Genomic DNA, 18,043 nt, shown 5'->3' on the forward strand with positions numbered 1-18,043 from the left:
TAACATGCTTGTTCCCAGAAGCTCTAAGTTGGTAGGTACCAGGAATAGTGATTGAAAAACAAGTCGACCCTGTTTTCCCCACAGATCCCACAGACCAGTGAGAAAAGAGAAAGGCCTATAGATAACACACAGAGCCAGAAATGGAATGAAGACAAAGAACCATTATTTCCAACAGGTGATTGGGATCCAGAGACCTTTCTCTTAAGCTGCTTCTGTTTTTTAATTAATTAATTAATTAATTTTTACCATTTAATTATTTGGGGTACTCTCTTAGTGAGGTCTTTTAGGATACTCTACCTTATCTCTTGCAATATCAGCCCAAACTGAGCTTGATAGTCCAGATACAGAACTGACCAGGTCAGGTCCCTTGGTGCATATGGACCCGAGAAATGTTTTAAAAGAAAGGGGCTTCGTCATCTCAATTATGAAAGTTTGGTGCTACCATAAAACATTTCAGCAAATGCCTGGAGTTCTTTCACTAGATGAGAATGTCCTTTGAATTTTTTTTTTTTTTTTTTTTTTTTAAATATGGAACGCTTCACGAATTTGCGTGTCATCCTTGCACAGGGGCCATGCTAATCTTCTCTGTATCGTTCCAATTTTAGTATATGTGCTGCCGAAGCGAGCACTGTCCTTTGAATTTTAATAGAATACGTAAATGTCTCCCTGGACACAGAACACATTCCTAGCTGGGACAGGGGTGTGTGTGAAAGGGGAATGCCTGGAAACATGGCTCAATGGGTCTTACGGTAAGAAGGAAGGATGCTGGCTCTACAGTAAAGTCAGTGTTTGTTGAGCACCAGGAAAGTTCCCTTATGCTTGTATCTCTTTTAATATCCATATTAAGATATCGGTTAGGCTCAGTGGACTTAAGAAATTTGCTTAGGGTGGGACAGAGCTGGAATATCAACTCTGTCTACTGACTTGAAGTCCCATGTTCTTTCTGAGACATCAGAAAGTGTGTCTCAAACCCCTGGGGGCTTAGAGATGTGTTCTTAGATCTGACTGTTCTCAATGAGGATCTTTAAGTTAAAAGATATTTTAATTTAAAAGATAAACTAAAAAATATTTATATATCATCTAGATGACATTCTTATGAATGAGAACTGTCACAGAGTATGTTCAGGACCTAACATTAGTATTTGTTTTCATAATCCTTGGTGTGCTGGTTTGAAAAGATGTATGTACCCACGTTTTAATCAAAATCCCATTTCATAAAATGGCAGAATAACCCCTATTCAATACTGTATGTTTGAATCTGTAATTAGATCCTCTCCCCGGAGATGTCTTCCAATCAAGAGTGGTTGTTAAACTGGATTAGGGGAGATGTGTCTCCACCATTTGGGTGGGTCTTGATTGGTTTACTGGAATCCTACAAAAGAGAAAAATTTTGGAAATGGGAGATTCGGAGAGAGCAGAGAATGCTGCAGCACCACGAAGCAGAGTCCATCAGCCAGCGACCTTTGGAAATGAAGAAGGAAAATGCCTCCCGGGGAGCTTCATGAAACCGGAAGCCAGGAGAGAAAGCTAGCAGATGACACTGTGTTCACCATGTGCCCTTCCAGCTGAGAGAGAAGTCCTGACTGTGTTCGCCGTGTGCCTTCTCACTTGAGAGAGAAACCCTGAACTTTATCAGCCTTCTTAAACCAAGGTATCTTTCCTTGGATGGATGCCTTTGATTGGACATTTCTATAGACTTGTTTTAATTGGGCTCAACCTTAGAACTTTAAACTAGCAACTTATTAAACTCTCCTTTTAAAAGCCATTCTGTTTCTGGTATATTGCATTCCAACAGCTAGCAAACTAGAACACTTGGCTACAAAGTAGTACACGTTATTTATCACCAGCTGATAACAAAATAACAGAAGCAGACTTACTACCTTAAGCATATAATACATTAAAGCCAATTGAAAGCTAAATGACACTACTGCATGCCCTACAAATGAAAAGTTGGCAGTAATTCAAAAAGAGAAATGGCAGGAGAAATGAGTCATCACAGAGTCCAAGGTAAGGTAGGCAATCTCAAACTGAAAACAACCTGCAAAGTTAGGGGTATATTCACCCTTAGAATATCTATTTGTTGTCTAAAAAAAACATCATCTACCACATTAGTGGTGTCAATTTGAGTTTTACAGATTTTTTGGGTAAATTTTCTTTTTTTTTTTTAACTTTTTAATTGTATAGTATAACATATATACAAAGTAAAGAAAGAAAAAAGCGATAGTTTTCAAAGCACTCTTCCACAAGTAGTTGCAGGACAGATCTCAGAGTTTGTCATGGGCTACCATGCCATTATCTCAGATTTTTCCTTCTAGCTACTTCAGAACGTTGGAGGCTAGAAGGAATAAATACTTTTCTATCATCACAATCGATTTTTTGTGTGTATGTGTGAAAAATAACACATATACAAAAAAGCAATAAATTTCAAAGCACAATGCAACAATTTGTTGTAGAACAGATTTCAAAGTTTGGTATGGATGACAATTGCACAATTTTAGGTTTTTACTTCTAGCTGCTCTAAGACACTGGAGATCAAAAGAAATATTAATGTAATGATTCAGCAATTATCCTCGTTTGTTAAACCCTGCCTTCTCTGTATAACTTTGGTAGGTTTTTAAATATTTATATACTTGCTAGGTTTTATAATTATATGTGATCTATATTAAGAGTATAAACCTCGATTTATATATCTATTTTTTTATGAATTTTTTTATGAAGTATATATACAAGCATACACACAAATGTAAAGACACAGATGTATTAAGGATTTTTTTCCCTTTTAATCTGCATGTTCCTCAGTGTGAGAACTACCTCCTGTAGAGCAGCATATTTACCCTCTGGACAGGGCTAGTCAATGGGACTCAAAGTCATGTGTAATGACCCCTATTGAAAATGTTCACATAGACAGAAATGGCTTTCTTCTGTGTATGTTGCATGCAAGTCATGTGACTGCAACGCAATCAGGACAGTAAGACAAAGAGATCAAGATAAGTGGGGAATCAACCCAGAAGAGCATAAACTCAAGAAGCCAACCAAAGAGGAAGACAATTGTCACAGACATTGTTTTTGCCTATACCAAATCAATCCCTTCTTAGCTAACAGAGCCCCAGCTTTAACAGCCCGTTAGGAAGACAATTCAATTCTCAGCTCAGGGGCAAATCCTAATGCTACTCTTTGTAGATTGGTTTATACCAATCTCAGCAATCTCATTCCCCTTCCTGATTAGTTTGGGGAAGATGGGGATTTCTGAGAAAGATTTTCTTACTCTTAAAAAGTACACAAGGAAGATACCGTTCTTTTTCTTCTAAACATTGTTTTTGGATGAGATGCCTTAAGACAAAGACAACCCACAGAAGATAGCAAAGCAGAAAGAAGAAGATTCCTGGTACCCACAGATGTTGTTGAATTGCCAGAATAGCCACAGTTGGAGCTGCCCCATTTTGAGGCATCTTATTATATGAGTTCATACATCCCTAACTGGTGAAGCAGTTTGAGTCAGTGTTCCCTGTTTCTTTCAGCCAAAAATCTCTTAATTAGGATTTTTTTCCTAGTATTAATTTATTTGGCAAGTATTTTTGACACAGGTGCCAATTTGATCCTTTTAAATTACTCTAATAGCTCACAATATTTTCCTGAAAATAAACAGATGTGATATAAAACTTTATATGATTAATTGTCAAATGAAGTACTACACAGGGTGAACCCAGCAGTGGTCAGAGAAAGGAGTAACATTTGGGGCTGGTGCAAGAACAAACTTGGTGTAGACCTTGAAGAGATATAGGATGCCAACAAAAGGGAGGGAAAAGGAAGGACATTTTCTACCCTCTTTAGTGACTCTTGCTCAGGTAAGAAAAACAATGCACATCTGCAAAGGATTGAGTTCAGGGATTTCTGACAACAACTGAAAGTATTCCATCTCTCTAAGTAAAGATCAGTTTTGAAAACCTCACCCTCTCCTGTGTTCCTTCAAGTAAAAGTCATTCTCAAAATATTTTAGCACATTTTTTTGCAAATTGTTTCCATCATTTGGAACTTGCTCTCTCACCTAAAAGGAATGTGAGTTTATTCAGTTCAGTGTCACAGGAGGAAGAGCAGCAGCTGAACTCTAAGTCAAGAAATCTGCCCAGAGTCTCTCAGAAGCTCAGGGAAGATGCCCAAACTGTTCAACTCCCAGCCTCCATCAGATCCTTCAGGCCTTACCATGTAGGAATTACAAAAAAATAAATTTAAGAAAAAAGACAAACCAACTCCCAAAGTAGCCCCCTTCCTGAAGCGCTGGCACTAGTCTTGTTTAATCAGTGGACCTGCGACGAGAGGCTAGAGAGAAAGGAGAGCAGGTGTCCTTGAGTTCAGAGCAACTTGGAGCTCCTCCACCTTCCCTACCCCACTTCCTCACCGTCACTGCCCGCCCCCACCTCCCCTCACACCATGGCCCTACATTCTGGTCTTGCGAGTCAGCCTGGAGAAGCCATACCTTGTTATCTGTAAACCCAAGCTGTTGTTGGGTAAAGAAATAATATCCCCCAGAAGCGGATGGATTGGCTGTTTAATTCCCTATGGACAGGCAGTGTCACCGTGTGGGAAAAAGCACAGAGGGGGGAGACAGAAGACCAGGCCTGGATGTGACTGTGCTAGGGACCAGCTAGGGAGCATTGCAATAGTCCCTTAACTTTTTTGTTTACCCGGCATTGAAATGGGAATACTACTCTGCTCACATAGTTTCTGTAGGACCTGTCATTGAAGATGAGGGTGGTAGCGCGTACTGGGAAGAAGCATTATTTGATCTTGGTCTTACTTTCACAAAGGATTAAAATTGAGGCATTTAATTGTATTTTCAGATGTTGTCATTCACACGGTCATTGTGTTTTATGTATGTGCATATTTTTTGTGGGGGGAGGGTTAAAAACATTAATTTGCTAAATGTGCACATTTGAAATATATAAAAAATTTTATGACCCTGTTTTGGCTTTCAATGTTTTTATAATATGTGTTATGTTAAACATATATTTCTAGGAGCCTTAAAAGATGAGAATTGTGTGGGACCGTCTAGGCTGTAAGAGGCCCTGAGTGTTTATAATATTGGTTTCCTTTTCTTTCTTCTTCTATAATACATTCTATATACGTATCTTCTATAATACATATTCATTGAAAGGAATCCTATATGGCAATAAAAATTCTGCTGTGTGTGATAGCACAAATGAATCATATGAACAATAGCAGTGAGCAAAATAAGCCCAAAGCAAAAGAGCATGCCCTGTGTGATTTCATTTATATAAAGTTCAAAACCAGGCAAAAGTAATCCAAGATATTAAAAGTGGGGATACGTTCTTTTGGAACGTATCCTCTCCTCTCTGCACAGGCAGAGAGGAGAGTGATCTCCAAACTTATAGTACCGGGGGGAAGCTGCCAGAGGGGTCAGGCTGATTGGTAGAATGGCCACCATCCCTAGAAGGGATAGTTCAAGTCCTGTAGAGAGGAGAGCCCCAAGAGTAAAGTGTGTGTATGTTTGGGGAGATCTTGGTGAAAAAAGTCCCTACATGTGCTGGTATCTTTTTTTCTATGCAAGGAAATATAAACAATAGGTGCTATAAAAATGCCCATGTCGCCCATGATACGTGGGTATCTAATTCTGAATGGCTGAAGATGTTGTTAAGCTAAATTAGGTAACATCTCCCTACACACACACTCACAAACATGTACCAGGAGTTGCAGCTATCAACTCCAAAGTCTGCCTTTCTTTATTTGAAACTGAAATTTTTGTTGAAGTATAACATGCACATAAAAAAAAACCCACAAGCTATGGTGTACGACCCAATGTGTTTTCACAAGGTAAATAAAACCCCATGTCACTCTGATCAGATGAGAGCAAAGAACACTGGCAGCTCCCAAAATCTCCTTCATGCCCTCTCTCAACCAATATTCCTTTTTTCCAAAAGTAAACGTATCCTCACTTTTAATATCTTGGATTACTTTTGCCTGGTTTTGAACTTCATATAAATGAAATCATACAGGGCATGCTCTTTTGCTTTGGCCTTATTTTGCTCACTGCTATTGTTCATATGATTCATTTGTGCTATCACACACAGCAGAATTTTTATTGCCATATAGGATTCCTTTCAATGGATATGTCACAATTTGTTTGTCCATTCTACTGTTGTTGGATACTTGGGTTGCTTCCCTTTTTTCACTGTAGTAAATAGTGCTGATAGAAACAATTTTGAATTTGAATGTGGGGGAATAGTATATACCTAGGAGCAGAATTGCCAGGTCACAGGATAAGGGTATGTTCAGCTTCTGACAGAGTGGTGGGACCAATTGGTACTTCCACCAGCACTATATGAGGGTTCTTGTTGCTTCACATCTTCACCAATTTTGGGTATTGTCACTACTTTTAATCTTAACTATTCTGGTGATTGTATGGTGGGATCATAACGGTTTTAATTTGAATTTCTCTGTTGGTTAATAGGAATTAGCACTTTTTGGTATGTTTATTAAATATTTGGATGATCTCATTTAGGAACTGCCTATTTGTATTTTCCATATTGGTCTCTAGGAGTTCTTGTGTTGCAGATATCTTTTCATGGTGTATTTTTTTTTTAACATGAGCTGGCATCAGGAATCAAACCTGGGTCTCCAGCATGGCAGGTGAGAACTCTGCCTGCTGAGCTACAGTGGCCCGCCTTAATAGTGTATATTTTTAAAAATTTATTTATTAATTTAAAAAATGAAGAAACAAAATAAAACAACATACATAATCAGTAATTCACAATATCATCACTTAGTTGCATATTCATTATTTCTTAGAACATTTGCATTAATTCAGAAAAAGACAATAGAAAAAGAAATAAAACGAACACAGTAAAGAAAAAAAAAAAGATTATACCTACCATACCCCTTATCCCTTGCTTTCATTGATCACCAGCATTTAAACTAAATTTATTTTAGCATTTGTTCCCCCTATTATTTATTTTTATTCCATATGTTCTACTCCTTTGTTGACAAGGTAGATAAGAGGAGCATCAGACACAAGGTTTTCACAATCACACAGTCATATTGTGACAGCTGTATCATTATTCAATCATCTTCAAGAAACATGGCTACTAGAACACAGCTCCACATTTTCAGGCAGTTCCCTCCAGCCTCTCTATTACATCTTTTTTTTTTTTTTTTACATGGGCAGACATCAGGAATTGAACCCGGGTCCTCTGGCATGGCAGGCAAGCATTCTTGCCTGCTGAGCCACTGTGGCCCGCCCTCCATTACATCTTGAATAACAAGATGATATCTACTTGATGCATAAGAATAACCTCCAGGATAACCTGTCGACTCTGTTTGGAATCTCTCAGCCATTGACACTTTGTCTCATTTCACTCTTCCCCCTTTTGGTTGAGAAGGTTTTCTCAGCCCCTTGATGCTAAGTCTCAGCTCATTCTAGGGTTTTTCTCAATCCCTTGATGCTGAGTCTCCATTCATTCCAAGATCTCTGTCCCACGTTGCCAGGAAGGTCCACACCCCTGGGAGTCATATCCCGTGTAGAGAGGGGTAGGGTGGTGAGACTGCTGGTTGTGTTGGCTGGAGAGAGGGGCCACATCTGAGCAACAAAAGAGGCTCTCTTGGGGGTGACTCTTAGGCCTAAATTTTAAGTAGACTTGACCTATCCTTTGCGGGGTTAAGTCTCATATGAACAAACCCCAAGACTGGGGGCTCAGCCTATAGCTTTGGTTGTCCACACTGCTTGTGAGAATATCAAGAATTCAACTTGGAGAAGTTGAATTTCTCCCCATTAATGGTGTATATTGATGAACAGAGGATACTAATTTTAATATAGTCTAATTATAAATCTTTTCTTTATCATCACTGCTGTTTACGGTCTATCTCAAGATCATGAAGACATTCTCCAATATGATAGTCTATACATATTTTTGTTTCATTTTTCACGTTTAGCTCTGCAATCTAGATAAAATTGCTTTCTGTGTATGACTAAGGTCTTAAGGTCAAGATTAGTGTTTTTTTCCATTTGAATATCCAATTGACTTAGCATCAATAATTTTTTTAAAAAAATCTTTTTTGACTATTTTATGTGCCACCACTGTCATAAATCAAGTGTACATAAAATGTGTTTATTTCTGTATACTTTATTCTTTTCCATTGATCTCTTTACAGCAAAAATATTCAAAGCTATACACTGTCTTACCATAGCTTTGTAAGTCTTGATTTCTAGTAATGTATGTCTTCTAACTCTTTTCTTCCTCTTCAAATTTGTCTTAGCTATTGTTGGCCCTTTCCATTTCCATATAAAGTTATAAAATCAACTTGGTTAGTTTCCACAACAAATCCTGTTGGAATATTGATGAGAACTTCATCAAATCTATTTGGACCATTTTTTTAAGAATCAGCAACTTTAAATACTTAGTCTTCCCCACCATGAATATGGTATATTGTTTCACTTATTTAGTTTTCCAGATTCCTCAGGAATATTTTATTGTCTTCAGTGTAGAAGTCTTGCACATGTTTTGTTTGATTTATTCCCAGCTGTTTGATCCAATGAAGCTGCAAATGAATCTTTTAACTTCACTTTATAAGTATTTGGTGATAATATATAGAAAAATAATTGATTTTTATGTATTAACTTTATGTCCAGAGACCTTGGTAAATTCATTATTAATTCTAATAGTTTATGTACAGATCCTTTTGGATTTTCTACATATAATACTATGTCATTTGGAAACGATGAAAGTTTTATTTCTTCCATTCTAACCCTTATATATTTCATTTCTCTATTTCTTTATGCTCTTTATTTCACTTTGTTCCAATATAATGTTCATAGAAATGGAGATGGTGAACAGACTTGTCTCAGTCTCAACTTCAGAGGGAAAAACTTAATTTTATCACTTAATATGATGATAACAGTATTTTTATTTAGATAAAGGAAGTTCCATTTTACTGATAGTTTAAGAGATTTTTTTTTAATCATGAATAAGTTGAATTTTATAAGATTTTCTATTTCTGATCAGCAGATTGTGTGATTTTTCCTCCATTATCTGTGAATGGGATAAATTACCTTGATTGATTTTCATATGTTAAACTTACAATTCCATCTTGATATATTATACACATATAACATATATATAATATTATATATTATATATATATATTGCTAGATTCAGCTCACTAAATTTTCCTAACTCCTTTAATTGTATAATGCAACATAATGCACAAAGCAAAGAAAGAAAAAAGCAATAGTTTTCAAAGCACTCTTCAACAAGTAGTTACAGGACAGATCCCAGAGTTTGTCATGGGCTACCATATGATTCTCTCGGATTTTTCCTTCTAGCTGCTCCAGAGTATAGGAGGCTAGAAGAAATAAATATTTTTTTATTATCACAGTTGCCTTCTTTTCTCCTTTTTGTGAAAAATGACATATATACCAAAAAAAAAGTAATAAATTTTAAAGCACAGCACAACAATTAGTTGTAGACTCAGCCCAGACTACTGTTATATACTCTTGTAACCCATCTTCTTACTGCTAGACTATGCTTCTCCTACTCATCTGTGATGGTTATGTTCATGTGTCAACTTGGTCAGATGATGGTTCCTAGTTGTTTGGTCAGGCAAGCGGTGGCCTAACCATTACTGCAAAGACATTTTGCAGCTGACTGATAAACCAGGATGCTAGTTTATTAAGTTATCAGTCAGTGGATTGGATCTATGGCAGATTACATCATCTACGATCATCTAAGGGGAGTGTCTTCTGCAATGAGAGAATGCATTCAGTTGGATTTAATCCAATAATCAGCTGAACACATTAAGGGAGAGGTAATGATTTCAGCAGTCAAAAGAGAATTTTGTCTTTACTGCAGCCAGCCAGCCTCTGCTACAAAATTCCTACATTGGCCTGCCCTATGGAATTTGGACTCATGCATCTCCACATTTGCATGAGACACTTTCATAAAATCTATACGTATCCCCTGTTGGTACTGTTTCCCTAGAGAACCCTGACTAATAGACCATCCTATATACCACTGATAGATTTAGTGTTATGTAATACTGCTTTGCAAAGCCACCTGCTACTTAAAAGTCTGCAATTATTTCCATCAACCTAGATGATAAAGCCTTCTTTTCTAAGCCCTGAACTTAAGAACTTTGAGAAGATGGTATCCCTCCAACACAATGCAGCCCCAGTGCTACCTTCATTTATCACATTTTCCCTAAAGCAACCTTCCATTTTAGCTTCATGGCTTTACTCACAGTTCTCAGAATGCATTAGAGGCATTTCTGTCTCTGAGTCTTTTTCACTCTGCTCTTCTGCCAAAAATGTCTTTCCCCCTCTTGGCTGCCTTAGTCTTGCCTTTCCTTTAGGATTGATTCATGTGTCCCCTCACTCTTGAAGTTTTCCTTGATTGCCATACCTTGCAACACCCTCTGTTCTAGTTTGCTAGCTGCTAGAATGCAATATACCAGAAATGGAATAGCTTTTAAAAGGGGGGATTTAATGAGTTGCTCGTTTACAGTTCTAAGGCTGAGAAAATGTCCCAATTAAAACAAGTCTAAAGAAATGTCCAATCAAAGACATCCAGGGAAAGATACCTTGGTTCAAGAAGGCCGATGAAGTTCAGGGTTTCTCTCTAAGGTGAGAAGGCACGTGGCAAACACAATCAGGGCTTCTCTCTCAACTGGAAGGGCACATGGCGAACACAGCATCATTTACTAGCTTACTCTCCCGGCTTCCTGTTTCATGAAGCTCCCCTGGACGCGTTTTCCTTCTTCATCTCCAAAGGTTACTAGCTGGTGGACTCTCTGCTTCATAGTGTTGCTCTCTCTGAATCTCTCATTCTCCAAAATATTTCCTCTTTTATAGGACTCCAATAAACCAATCAAGACCCACCCAAATGGGTGGAGATGTGTTGTCCCTTAATCCAGTTTAACAACCACTCTTGACTAAATCACATCATCCAGGGAGATGATCTGATCACAGTTTCAAACATACATATTGAACAGAGACCATTCTACCCTCATGAAATGGGATTTTGACCACAACATGACTTTTCTAGGGGGCATACTTCCTTTCAACCCAGCACACCCTCCTTCATTAAAGAAATCTGGAGTGGTTTTCTAAGTTGCTTTTCAAGTGAACAAAATAGTGACTGTATGTTATATATTGACTTATCAGCATGCCAGCTTCTGGGCCTCCCCATCCAGCCTGAGACTCCTCGGCTTTATAACTTTTCTTAGGTATGGCAGCTCATACACTTCTCAGCAGATGGTGTAGATGTTCACTCGATGATGACGATGATGATTTTACATCCATAAGAGCCATTTATTAAGAATGCCCAGCTCTCTGCTGTCCAAATGCATAGTGGCTTATATACTTCCATATTCCTTTTTGAAGTTTAGATGAGCCATGTTACTTACTTTGGTCTATGAAATGTACATGAGGGGGACACATATTCTTTCAAGGTGGAAGGTTTACATGTCAGTGCACTCTTTTTCATGGTACCTTGGAGACAGCTGGCTGCCTCAGCATGAAGCTGAACATCTCCTTCCCAGTCACTAGCTGTCAGAAGCTCATTGAAGTGGATGATGAATACAAACCATGTACCTTTTATGAGAAGCAAATGGCCACAAAAATGGCTGCTGACCCTCTGGGTGAAGAGTGGAAGGGTTAGGTTGTCAAATCAGTGGTGGATAAAACAAACAAGATATCACCATGAAGCAGGGTGTCCTGACCCATGGATGTGTCTGCCTCTTACTCTTGCTATAGACCAAGGAGGACTGGAGAAAGAAAGTGCAAATCTGTTTGGGGTTGCATTGTGGATGCCCATCTGAATGTTCTCAACTTGGTTATTGTAGGAAAGGGAGAAAAGGATATTCCTGGACTGACTGACACAACTGTGCCTCATCACCTGGAGCCCAAAAGAGCTAGTAAAATCCACAAACTTTTCAATCCTTCTAAAGAAGATGGTGTCTGCCAGTATGTTGGGAGAAAGCCTCTGAACAAAGAGAGTAAGAAACCTAAGACCAAATCACCCAAGGTTCAGCGTCTTGTTACTCCACGTGTCCTGCAACATAAATGTTGGCATATTGCCCTGAAGAAACAGCTCACTAAGATAAATAATGAAGAAGTGGCAGAATATGTTAAACCTTTGGCGAAGAGAATGAAGGAAGCCAAAGAAACACACCAGGAACAGATTGCCAAGAGATAGAGGCTGTCTTCCCTGAGAGCTTCTACTTCTAAGCCTGAGTCCAATAAAAAATAAGATTTCTAGGAGTAACAAATAAACAAGAGGATACATTTAAAAAAAAAAAAAAGGCACAATTTGCTCCATTCCCCTTCTTTTTTCCCTCCTGTTGGGGATCTTGGGAAAATAGACCACATGGAGTTTTCCCCACCATAGGTAACTGTGAAAAACAGAACCTCCTGCCAACCCACACTGGTCATTTAGAATGAATGAAAATAGACGTATTCTGATGAGTCACTGCACTGAGTGTTTGATATTGCTTGTTACCATAGCATAGCCCAGCCTCTCCTGATTGATAAAGTGATATCAGGGCCAGTGCTAGGGAGGTGGTAGTTGCTGCTGCTGCTGGTGCTAGAGATGATAAAAGAAAGTAAATAAGGATACTCATATCCTCTCCTATCATGCCACTCAAAGACTCCTTTTCCCATAGGCCAGAAAAAAAGATCCTGTTTCTGAAGTGGCCTACAAATCTGCCTTAAATGGAGACAAGAATGTTAAAGTCAGTAGCTGTCAAACTTGTTCAAGTAGCAAACAGCTTGAAATTATAGAACAATTTTCTCTTTGGATTACTCCATATGACAACAATAGTGATAGCTACAACTGAGCACCTGCTTGTGTTCCAGGTGGCTTATTCTTCATCTCTGGTGTACACAGTGACTTGACAAGGTGGATACCATTAGTCCCTGTTTTACAGGAAGAGAGCTGATGCTCAGAGAGGCGAGTGCCTGGTGTGAAGCCACAGAGGTGGTAGGACATGATGTGACTGGGTCTCTGACGGCCATGTCACTTCCAAAGCCTGTGCTCCTTCCTCTTCACCAGGCTGCCTCCCTCCATTCTGATATTTTCTATTTCAGTCTTTGAACAAGAAATAAAATTACTAGAAGAATTCATGAATGTGTTCGAAGTATTGGTTATAAAATCACAAGCAGATGAGCACATAAAAAATGAACTATTCAACTTGGCATAATTAGTTGTTAATGATTTTGCACATACATTAATGTTTCCATTTGTTTTGTTTACTACTACCCTTTTTTTTTTAGCAGACAAATAGTAGCAGGCATTAAAGTTTCAGAAAAATTTTATGGGAGAAATTTTAAAATAATGTTCTCTCTGTTGAAGTTTAGCTTAATTGGGAAACAATGCCTCCCTGCCATTATTCCACTTCGGCCCAGGGTCCCCTCAGTGGAAACCACTATCCTGATGCTTCTGCCATTGCATCCCCCTCTCTGAGTGCTCTCCTTCCCCTACAGGGCTCCTTCCTGCCAGCCCCAGGGCAGACAGTTCAGTCGCTGGGTGGGCATCCGCCCTTGGCTGACTTGGAGAGTGTCCACTTGGATGGGCAGCTTGAATCAAGGCTTTTTTGTGATGTTAAACACTGGAGATCCACTGGGCTGGGGCCATTACCTCATTTCACAAATACTATAAGAGTCAGAGACTTTCTAAACTTCTGACCCAACAGAAGAATTAATTGCCTGGCCTCCTTCCTGCCTTACTCTTAGCTCTCTGAATGATCTTATTTTATGCACCTATCCATGATGCTGCATTCTTGGGGCAGTTTACATGTAAGGTTTTATAGAGAGGTCACGTAGTATCCAGGACCACAGGCTCTGAATTTCACATCAAGAGGGGTTCAAATTCTGGCTCTGCCTCCTACTAGCTGTGTGACCTCGGGCAGCTTATTGGACCTCTTTAAGCTTCAATAATCTTTTGTGTAAAATGAGGATAATAACCGCATGCTAAATATTGAATGAACTACTACCTGGTACATAATAAACACTCAAATAATGCTAACTATAATTTTAATATCGTAAACTGTTTCTGAAACTGGGTGGAGTGATGGTTTAAAAGTCTTGTATGCTAATTGTGTTTTAGAAAAGGCTTGATTTAAAAACTCATTCATTCATTCGTGCATTCAACAATGCCTAGTGAGTACCCACCATATGCTAGGTACTGTGCAGCCTGAGCACCTGAATCTATGCATCAATGAGTAATAGTTGAATGGAATTCAACTTGACATATACCTAACATTGGGTGAAGTGAGGCCAATAGAAACATATTATGCCAGACCATAAACTTCAAAAAGCCTTAAAAATTTTTTTTTGATGAAATGATTGTGCTATTAAATCCAATGTATTCACGAAATCAACACTTTAGATATATATCATTTCCATCAACTGCAGCATTATCAAAGTGAACTAAAATAAGCACTTTTGTCATAGATGTAATCAATGATTATCAATACTTTTTTCTTAAAAGGACCTAAACTTTCCTTTCCCAGCCATGCATACCCCCACCCAAAAAAAAGGACCTAAACTTTCTCAAATTTCACAGGTAGTTTTATTGTTTGTTTTACCTAGTAAATGAATTTTTAAAAGTGTGTAGAGACTGATAGTTTCAAACTGCTTAAATGTATCATACCATGCTATCAACCCATTAGCTCAAAAGCCATTGCTACACTGAATGATACATGCACCAGTTTGAAACTGTTGTGCACCCCAGAAAAGCCATGTTATTTAATCCTGATTCATTTTGCTGGGTGGGAGCTTTTATATTGTTTCCATGGAGATGAGGCCCACCCAGTTGTGGGAGAGACCTTTTGATGAGGTGGTTTCCATGGTCTTCACCCATTCAAGGTGGGGTTCCTTACTGGAGTCCATTTAGAGGGAATCATTTTGGAATGATTAGAGCCCACACAGCCAAAGACCTTTGGAGATGCAGAAGGAAAACACCCCCCAGGGAGCCTTATGAAACAAGAAGCTGAAAGAGAGAGTTAGCAGACACTAGCCACGTGAGTTACCAGTTGACGGGTGTTCCAGATGGCATCAGCCTTTCTTGAGTAAAGGTAACCTGTTGTTGGTGCCTTAATATGGACATTTTCATGGCCTTAGAACTGTAAACTTGCAACTTAATAAACTTGCTTTTTAAAGCCTTTCCATTTCTGGTATATTGCATTCCAGCAGCTTTAGCAAACCAAAACAATATGTTACAAGAAAATAATAATTCTGGCTTGTACAGAAAAGAAATCTGTAGCATTTTCAAAGCTCTTATCAGTTACCTCCTAAAACAAATCTCCACAGAGAAAGCCTTGAATTTGTACTGGTTCTTGGTTGCTATGTCAGAGGTAAAGTTGATGTCTTGCATTAATGAGAGGTTCCACTGAATTCCACTGGTAGAAAGTGAAAGGAAAAGGATTAAACCCAGGCTAAGGGCCCTTAAAAACTGAAACTTGGACCTGTGTCACTGAGGCCTTCAGAAGAACCTGAGAGCATGTTTGATATAGTATGTATCTAGCATAATAAATAATTTCCATGAAATACCATTGGTGATACTGTAAAGATCATGGAAGAAGCATATGAAGAAAGGATTTAATCCTTAAGTGATAATAGTTCTACCCCTTCTTGATGTGTGCGGCTTATGCACTCAATGCTAATGACCCCATGCTGGTTTGAAGGGGTTATATGCTCCAGAAAAGTCCATCTTCTGCTAATCCATTCCTCTAGGTACAGAAATATGGCAGCTGGGACGCTTTGATTAGGCTGTTTCTATTGAGATATGACTCACCCAATTCAAGGTGGGTCTTAACCCTCTTACTGGAGTCATTTATGAGACAATAAAAGGCAGAAAAAGCCAAGAGAGCTTAGAGAGAAAAGCCCCAGAGAAGCAAGCAAGTACCCAAGCAAACTAAATGAGCCACTGAAGCCAGAACTTGAAAACAATGAAACCCAAGAGTGACACCAGCTATGTACCTTGTCATCCAACAGAGGAACCCTGGATGCCAGTGGCCTTTCTTCATGGAAGGTATTGTGCCGTTGATGCCATAATTAGAACATTTTCATGGCCTCAGAACTGTTCATTTGTAAACTAATAAATTCCCCATTGTAAAAGTCAACCCATTTCTAGTATATTGCATTTCAGCAGCTTTAGCAAACTGAACAGCCTCTCTGAGGATTCTGGATTACTCACTTCTTAGTCTAGAGATTCCTCAAAACTTTTGTTTCTCTTGATGTCTTATTCTTAAGACTCGTTCCAATCTTGGCTGTCCTGTAAACCTCCTAGGGTATGATTTTGAGATTCTGGTCTCCCTATTCCTAGATAGAACCTTTCTGGATGTTTGACTACATCATAGTCTATTCTTTATTGACTGAACTTATTAACTTAAGAGTATTTGTTAACTTTTTAGAGACACAACCTAAGAAAGAAACCAGTGGAACCAATACTGAGGTCTGATTTTCAATATTACTCCTGGGGCATGGGTTTCCAACCTCCCAAGCCCATCACATGCACAAAAGCCTTCATCCTCTCACTTCCTCTAAGTGACCCCCTATGCAACTGTCTTACACCCACCTGGGGCTGACATGAAAACCACTGTGAGGATCCAAATTAAAGCACTCTTTTCACCATCCCTCTTCCCTGGGGTATTTTCATTAGTCCTTGGCAAATATTAATAAGGTAACTTCAAGCCCCCAAGTGACCTCTGCCCCCTAGCTTTGTCTGAGTTTTGTGGTTTTTTTTTTTTCTTTTTCCTTTTCTCCACATGAGTCCAGCTCAGGTTGGCTCCAAACCCATTATTCTTTGGGCTAATGCAATCCTTTGTATCTGATGTTGCTCACTCTCTCTATGCCTTCATTTCATTTGGATTCCCATCTCATTCTCCACACGGAGCCCCAGTAGGCCTGAGGCTGCTGGTGGGGAGCAAGAGAAGAGCTTGGGGGGCTATCCATGGAGATGCAATTAGAGCTTTGCCAGCCCCATTGGCCATTGTCTCATGGGCCATTGTTTCAACCTGAAGGGAGAGCCCTGGGAGGAAAAAACCCACAGCCCCTCATGATGGCCCATTGGGTGTGGGAAGTAGAGAGAGACAAGGGGATAGGATGGGAGGTTTCAGAATGAAACCTGTCACACTAGGTTCTGCATCTTCTGCAGGAGAGGAGGTCAGTATGTCAGGCACTCAGGCTTCCTGGCTCTGAAATCACCACGGAAACCACCCTAGCTTGCATTCTCCCAGGGAAGCCTCTAGCCCTCTACCTCATCTTGAATCCCCACCTAATAAATCCTCTTATTTAAAGCACCTGGGTTTTGCTCCCAACCCTGGAGACAAGCCCAGTGACCCTCGTGCCTAGGACAGCAAGAGAACAGAGGACAGGGATGGCTATTCACTGCAGCCTGTGGCCAGGGGAGGAGGGGAGGGGAGAGGGGAAAGACTCACTGTGGGGAAAGCATTGACTGTAGAGTCAACTTGTTTGTCATTGTTTTATCTGCTCTAAATCCTGGACCTATGGCCGAATACCTGGGTGACTTCTGCCAAGACACTTCACCTCTCCCGACCTTGATTTCTCCAGTTGTACAATGGAAACAGCTCACACTTTGCTGTGAATTAAATGAGATCATACAAGACACTCCTGAAGTGAGTCTTCCTTCCCTTGGAAAGAGGGAATATGTCAAAAGCTAAAGTCTAGGAGTCTTCTACCCAATGAAAGACTCGTTGGCCCAAGTTCTCCTAATTTTCCTGTCCTATCTCAAGACTGGTCTCTCCTCCTCCAGGGCCCCAAGCCATTCTTTTCTGAGTCCACCACTTTCCCAAGGGCCCCAGCGCCTCCAGTTCTTCCACTACAGCCCTGCATTTACACAGCAGCCATGGGTCTGGGTCCAGGTGCAGAAGTCATTTTCCTTTCTTTATCCCAAGTTTCCTGCTGGAACTCCTTCTGCTCCATTCTTGCCTGGGGAACCAAAAATGCTAATGACCAGGCCCAGCATCAGAAATGGTGATTATATACTTCAGGTTCAGCTACTCTGAATGGTTTGCA

General features: G+C 39.5%; 1 non-coding gene and 1 pseudogene across 1 annotated transcript; one reads left to right on the forward strand and one right to left on the reverse strand.

Annotated features, from left to right (window-relative positions):
- Positions 1-522: 522 nt before the first annotated feature.
- LOC143675151 (U6 spliceosomal RNA) lies at positions 523-629 on the reverse strand. The gene has a single exon (XR_013171395.1). It is a non-coding gene; the product is annotated as a U6 spliceosomal RNA (small nuclear RNA).
- A 10,893-nt stretch (positions 630-11,522) lies between these two features.
- Positions 11,523-12,257, forward strand: LOC143662733 (small ribosomal subunit protein eS6 pseudogene; annotated as a pseudogene).
- Positions 12,258-18,043: the final 5,786 nt, after the last annotated feature.

This window comes from Tamandua tetradactyla, chromosome 2, assembly GCF_023851605.1.
Source record: "Tamandua tetradactyla isolate mTamTet1 chromosome 2, mTamTet1.pri, whole genome shotgun sequence".
NCBI lineage: Eukaryota > Metazoa > Chordata > Mammalia > Pilosa > Myrmecophagidae > Tamandua > Tamandua tetradactyla.